The following is a 7,567-nucleotide window of genomic DNA, read 5'->3' as shown; positions in this document are numbered from 1 at the left end:
AATTTTTTTTCAGAATCGGAATCTCCATAGCCTAAAACGTGGGATTCCGTAAAAAAAATTAATAAATAAGGGGGGAAAGGTTCAGATTACATATAGTCCGTCTCTACCATATTTTTTGCTGCTTTTCAATAAAGCATATTACTCTACCTCTGGTATTCGAGTACTATTTTTTCCACCATGTATCGCATTTATGTGCTTACTCCGGTGTATATATATATATATATATAGACACACACAGAGTAGGCATTTTATGCACACACATATTCATCAGATATACATCTTAAATCATAACTAAGTCACAAAAGCATGGTTACAAATATAAATTTATACACACAATTCTGCATGAATACATTCACTATTTTATACAAGCAATATATATTTCAAATTTTGACAGGAGATAATACTTATGCACACAAACACATTCTTTCTCTCGATATATATATATATGTATATAATACTATACCTTAAAGACAAGCCAATAGCTGTACCTATAATTAATCAGTTGCTTCTGACTTATTTGTTTGTTTGGAGATCCTTGTTATAATAATTGCAATATTTAGGCAATCCCTTCCTAGCCTTCGACACTGACCCCCTCACCAACAACACGTTAGGTTGTCTATAAGACATTACTTTAAAACCCACTTGTCAAACACACAAAACAAACAACAAATCAGTAGATATAAAAATAAATAAATCATATAGAATCGGTGTAAGTGTATCCGGAGTTCCGTTTGAAATATTATTCCGCGACCGCAACGTTGCAGGATATTTTTTTCATTCCGTCCAACCTTTTGTGGGTGGATGCATGCATGCGCGCATACATATATGTATGTATGTAAAACATCCTTCGTGCGTACACACACGCTCTCTTTCTACCTTCGTGTATAGCTTATTGTTATTTCGAGGCCGACTTTGCCTTTCACCCTTTCGAGGTCGATAAATTAGGTACCTGTGAAACACTGGGTCGATGTAATCGACTCAGCACCCCACCCAAATGGGTGCCCTTCTGGCAAAATTTGAAACCATTATTATTATTATTATTATTATTATTATTATTATTATTTAACGATGACAAATGTGACAAAGAGTGAGAATCTTAAGCAATCGTTAGCTTTGCTAAAATATCAGCCACACTTAACCTCAAATTACATCTCACTGTCTTTAAAATGAAAAAGCACACTGCTTGGAAAAAAAAAAAAAAAAAAAGAGACACACACACACTGTTGTAATCCCTTTGATCAACGAGCAAATCTATTGGATCATGGCTAACCTGGGGCTAAACAACATAAACACCTACATGTATTAAGTCTGAAATTACTATCAGTACAACTCTTCATAAAAATATAACATATTGATTACATTTTTTTAAAGTCTCCATTCAGATTTTTTCTTTTTAATTCATTTATTTGGGTGGATTATTTTCCAGTTTTTCAGTAGATGAAATAGAGGATTGAGAAAAAGGAATTGCTTCCACAAACAAAAATTTTAGACGTGGTGATTGTTAACTAAAATAGAGATATAATTTCTGAACATTTTTTTTTTTAATGAATTCAAAGTTGAAAATTTCAATATTTTTGTTTTCAAATTGATTTCAATTCAATTTGTAATTAAGAAGATTCATTTCTATTCGAATTGACAAATCGTTTCCAGCTTGCATCAAAGTTTTTCTCAAGTTCAAATTTTAAATTGAAAAAAAAAAAACTTCAATCAATTTTACTTTTAATCAACAAAGATTTTTAAAAATCATGGGGAAAAAGACGGAGTCCACAACCTTTTACATGGGTTTAGAAACTGGTGTGAGGAAGGTATGTTCAAACTAGAGATCTGGTCTGAATATTCCACTAAAGGCACACAAGGACAAGGTTAAACAGCATGATGATTAAAGGCTACCACCTAAGGAGACCATGATTGGATTTGAACTCAGAACATAAAGAACCGGAATAAATACGAGGCATCCGACCCGATCCGTCGTTCTTACAAGTTGATACTTCTTAATCAACTCCAGAAATACATTGTTCATCACAAGATGAATTATTTATGCTGTGAGTTTCTAGGATATTTGAGCTTCAAGATGCTTGTAAATCACTTGTGCATCACAACTTTCTATTTTTCTTGGTACAAATAAAACATACAATGACATTATATTACAGGATCACTAGCAGAACAACTTTAAGTATAACAAAATCAGTAATTTTGATCCAGCCCAGCCCAAACCAGCCTTTACTTTTTCCTGATGTCTTTGGTTAGTTATATGAATTTTCCTCTTCAGAGAGATCATGCCATGTTTTCTAAACCAGTTCAATGGATTGCCTTGACACCAACTAAACAACTTCGACAGAGAGGGTCAGCCATTGCTAGAAAAACAGTTTTTGGATAAAATTTACGAAACCTATTCAAAAGTACAATATACAAAAGATTAAACCCGTAGATTTCAGCTAACACAGTGTTTTTAAATTAAACCCAATCAAAATATATTAGATAGTCATAAATGACAGCCTTTTTACAATATTTCATTGTGGTCAAAAACAAAAAAAACAAAAAATAAGAGAAGGGGAGCAGTTTCACTTTTTATTGAAATTTCATGGACAACTACCTGAAATTTCCAGGAGAAACTTTTGTTGCAAAACATGTCCTGACACCAACACAGCTCCAACAGCCAAGTCAGCAACTGGGAAACTGCGGACCAGCCCAGCAAGCCAACTTGCCCAGAGAGGAAGATAGTTGTGCACGGCTGGATGTCTTGTATAATGTAGTTCTTGATTGCCTGGATTCCCACTGACTGTAGTCCATCTCCCAACTTCATACTAACTGTATTTCTTCGTCACCCAGCTTCACACAGACTGTTGTTCATCACCCGATTTCACACCGACTGTTGTTCTTTGTCACCTGGCTTCACACCTTCTGGTCAACTGACCACCATGTGTTCACTCACCAATTTATATAGTCTACCTCGCAGTAAAAGCGTGCCAAAAATTCATAGGGAGAACATGCAGCATGTTTTGAATCAGTCACCTAATCAATGAATATTATTTCTAATTAGAATTAATTATGGATCCATTATTCATTTTCTTTAGTTGAACTAGAAAACAGTATTTTGAGTAGTATTATTTTAAATTATATTTATCATATTAGATTTTCCATTTGCTGCAGATGATTGCCTGTCACACTATAATAATATTGTGCGATAATTTTGCAGTAACTAGAACTTTATTTTCTCCTTCATAACACTATATTTATACTTACTATCAACAAGAGATTTATTAAATCAGACAAACCAATTTGCATTTTTTGTCAGATTACTAAGTTACTGATATGTCAACGGTGTTTGTGTTTGATACAGTTATGGTTGTAGTTGGCTGTGTCACCAATGTCACGGGTTATATTATGCTGTTTCATCAATGTCGCTATGGTAGCTGGTTGAGTTAATGGATGAAAATATGCTTCTTGGTTGCGTGAAGAAGTAACTGAACATCCACGAACATTTAACTGAAGAATTTATTGTCGCACATGAAGACAAGCTATGTTGGCTATTTACAGTTAACAACAGTGATAGTTATAGACTGGGAGAGAGATAATGTTCTGAGATTATAGAAAGCTATTGGTGAGCTGTCTTCGAGGCGACAGAAGTTCTTGGTCATCTGTCTTGGATGTCTGCTTGGGCCGTCTGGCCTCAACATTCTGCATGTAGTTTCGGCACCATAGTGGTCTTTTATAGAGTGACAAGATGACAAGAAGATTCTAGAAGACTGAATCATGCGATGGATTGTCGCTGAGTGGTTGCTTTCAAGTTCAATCACACGAAACTATTGTGGTTCGCTCGTGATGTCTGACTGCATAACTAGCGATTCGATTTTGAATACTGCTACAATAATATGATGTCCCACTGATCAAATCTATATATTCCTATCAACAATGAGTAAAATTAAACAAAACTAAACTAATAGTTGTAAAGGATTATTTTTTTACACAATATCACTGCGAAAAGAAAAGTGGAATCGGCTGGATGAAGTAGAGTTTTATTGAGATTTCTTCAACAACTGAGTACTCGACTCTAATCATCCTTATTGTTACTGCATGTATGTGCATGTGCATATTTGTATGAATACATATATACATTATTGTTATTATTTGATGAAAACTCTCAGCTTATTTTGCTGGGTATGATGGAAAGTGTCAGCTGTCCACAGCCAGCAGACTAAGATGACACTCGTTTACTGATCATGCTTCAAGAATTCTGTGAAGAGTTCTTGCAGTTCCAAGCAATGCTGATTTTTGTAGGTGTTCTATCTTTACATTTGTACCAACTTTTTTGAGCCATATTGGTAGCTGAGTGCAGATACTTCCAAGTGTGCCGATTACTAGTGGGATCACGTCTACTCTCCTCATTGACCATAAGCTTCTTATTTCTCACATCAAATCACTGCAGTTGTTCAGTTTTTCTTCTTTTTTGTTGGGACATGCTATGTTGATTATCATGCAAGTTCTCTCTTTTTTATTCACCACAACGTCTGGTTTCCAATGTCTGGTCAGGTGATCATACTGAATCATTGCATCCCACAGGATTTTGCCATTTTCATTCTCAGTGACTCATTCTGGGGTTTGCTCATACCACGTCCTTGCTCTTTGTAGGCTGTGATTTCCACAGAGCTCCCAATGGATCATTCTTGTCACATTGTCATAGCGTCTTTTGTATTTGCGTTGTGCCAATTTTGGGCATTCGCTAATGATGTGCTATACCATTTCACCTCTGTCACCACACATTCTGCATTTGTCATGATTGGCAGTGTTATCGATTCTGCACTGCACATAATTAGTCCTTAACGCTTGTTCTTGTGCTGCACATATAAGTGCTTTTATCTCTATCTTCAGGTCACTCCTCCTGATCCATAGTCACCAGTCTTCTGTATCTGTCTTGGTGTTCATATCTTTTGCAAACTGACCATACATTTTTTCTACTTCTATACTGCTTCCTTTTTGTGTCCTTTTCCTCTTTAAGTCTTTCTTTCTTTATGCAATTATGAATTTTGATGATGCCAGACTTCTTCACATGTTTCAACAATGGTTCCACGGTATCTTTTGCATACCACCCTAAACTGTTTTCCTCTGCTTTGATACAATTATGGCAACTGATCAATCTCCTCTCACCCTTTCTTCTGGACAAGTAGAGCCTATTGGTGTCACTCTTAGAGTGGAAGGCTCCGTGCACTGGCAATATTTTTCTTGTCTTCGTATCCTTGTTTATCAGTTCTTTCTTTTGCCAGCTTATGATTCCAGCTTCATACTGAAATGATGCTATCGCCCATGTATTAACTTGCTTAGATTTTATTCCATCTGGTCAATTATTATTATTATTATTACTATCAAATTAGATGAAATGATTTTCGCTAATAAAACATTCTGGCCCCTTGTTCAATTAATAAATTACTGATGCATTAGCAGTGTTCGGTTTTTGTTATACACAACAGAATATACTGTTGTGTCTGGGGAGAGTCATTTTCTTATTGTGCCTTAAAATTTAACACACTCACCAGTAAAATTTCCACTTATTTTTCTTTTTATTTTCCTAAAATTTTCATTGTGTCTTGCAACCTTATCAATAGTCATTTTAGCAAACACTACATGCATAAACTAAACTAAATGAACTGGAAAGTGGAAAGCTCTTTATACAGTTTAATAAAACTTTTACATAAGTCATTGTGTATGTATGCGCGTGCACATGTATATGCACCATTACCTAGGATTATTAAAAACATATATATATATATATGTATATATATAAAACTAAGAACAAGAACAACAGAAAAATATAAAAAATCCACTTCTCGGACGTATCTTCACAGTTGGTAACAAGGTGCCAAAATAGGTTGCGGTTTGAAGGCATGTAAATAAAGTCGCTCTTCGACTTGCAATCGGGTACTGCCGGCAAATTGTTCAGTTCTTAACACGTGTTGTCACGACCTCTCTCTCTATCTTTTCTACTCTAGGCCAATCGATTAGATCGACTCCAGTACGTAACTGGTACTTGGTTTATCGACCCCGAATGGATGAAAGACAAAGTCGACCTCCGCGGAATTTGAACTCAGAACATAAAGACAGACGAAATACTGCTAAGCATTTCACCCGGCGCGCTAATGTTTCTGCCAGCTCCTCTCTCTCACCAGGTCTCGCTTCTGTCGCAGATAGCAGGAAAAAGAGGGAAACTTTTCTTCTCTCTCACCGATGTGACGTCATCTCCCCCCCCCCTTCAGGTCTTCCTTCCACCACAAACATCACGTCCATGTTTACAATATGAGTTCAAATACCATCGAGACCGACTTTGCCTTTCATCCTTTAGGGGCGATAAAGTAAACACCAGTTGAACACTGAAGTAAATGTAATCGACTAGCCTCCTAGTAGAAAGGATTATTATTATTGCAAGATGAATCTTCTTGCGAACACTATTATTGATTTGAATGCTGTTTATGTTGCATTTAAGCCAGTGCCAAAAACGATCGAACGCTGAAAATACGAAAAGCAAAATATGGAATAATTTTGCAGTTTAAGTATTGAAGCAGAATTCGATATGAAAGCGAACATAATAACAGAAGACGACCATGTAGCACAATGATGGGAGGTAATTCAAATAAAATGTTAGAGTTGTCTCCCCTAAAGCTTTTTTTTTTCTCTTCGTTTCCTTTTTTTTTTTTCAGAGTATTCACTGTTTATATCATTTATAGTCTTAGATGTTCTGTACTTTGACACTGCTTATGTTCTTTCTCCACACCCCACACTTGAAGTACCTCAGATTACGACACTGGCTGTCCATCCTGCGAGTCACAAATTAAGTTCACGCAGCCATGTTGATATGTACATTGTAATTTCTTACTTTGTAAAGGGAGGGTTGTATTAGCACCCTTTAGACGAATTATTGTATTAATATTTTAGTCTTAGGTAAAGAACGGAATATGGTTGCGGATTTTTTTAACATTCGGAATATCTCTGTGACCGCAAAGCAGCTAATGTTGATTAAAATTTAATGTAGTTCAGTGTGTGTATGTGTATATGAGGGGAGTGTGTATATGTATTGATGTGTAAGAACGACCGTGCAAACCAAAAAGGAGAAATGGTGACGAATGGAAAAAACAGGGCTCCTTTCTTTAACGCGTCACACGGTCGAACACAAAAATATATCAAATGATATATAAATATGTTATACTTCGATAACATAGTGAATTCGTAAATGGCAGTAATGAAGACGATAGAACACAACCGATAAAGATGAATAACCGTATTATTTATTGTAGCATTAAAATGTATGTCTGTGTGTGAGTGTGAATGCGACATAATAAAACATAATAAAAGACAGGCCGTCGTGTAAAGAAAAGAGAGTGTGTAAGTGATACATGTATGTGTATGCGTGAGGTACAGCAGATAGAAAAAGAGTCAGTAACACATATAAGAATTTGCCAGTTCTTAGAGTACACAATAGTAACAGTCTGTATGTAAGAAGTTCAGGCGTGTGTGTCAGGGCGATCACTCGTCGTGATGTTAGGGCTTCCATGCCGAGCCGGGTTCTGGAATACAGATG

The 7,567-nt window shown here is 35.9% G+C and overlaps 1 protein-coding gene across 1 annotated transcript in view; it reads right to left on the bottom strand.

The window, feature by feature from the left end:
- LOC106883403 (zinc finger and SCAN domain-containing protein 2) overlaps positions 1–762 on the bottom strand; it is a 45,561-nt gene extending 44,799 nt beyond the window's left edge. The window contains exon 1 of the mRNA XM_052972791.1: positions 464–762. The gene's annotated coding sequence lies outside the window, so the exon portion shown is untranslated. The remainder of the gene's footprint in view (positions 1–463) is intronic.
- Between the last annotated feature and the right edge of the window lie 6,805 nt (positions 763–7,567).

The sequence above is a fragment of the Octopus bimaculoides genome, chromosome 14, assembly GCF_001194135.2.
Source record: "Octopus bimaculoides isolate UCB-OBI-ISO-001 chromosome 14, ASM119413v2, whole genome shotgun sequence".
Lineage (NCBI taxonomy): Eukaryota > Metazoa > Mollusca > Cephalopoda > Octopoda > Octopodidae > Octopus > Octopus bimaculoides.
Note: the sequence above shows the minus strand (reverse complement) of the source record. Positions and strands in the feature narration are given on the sequence as shown.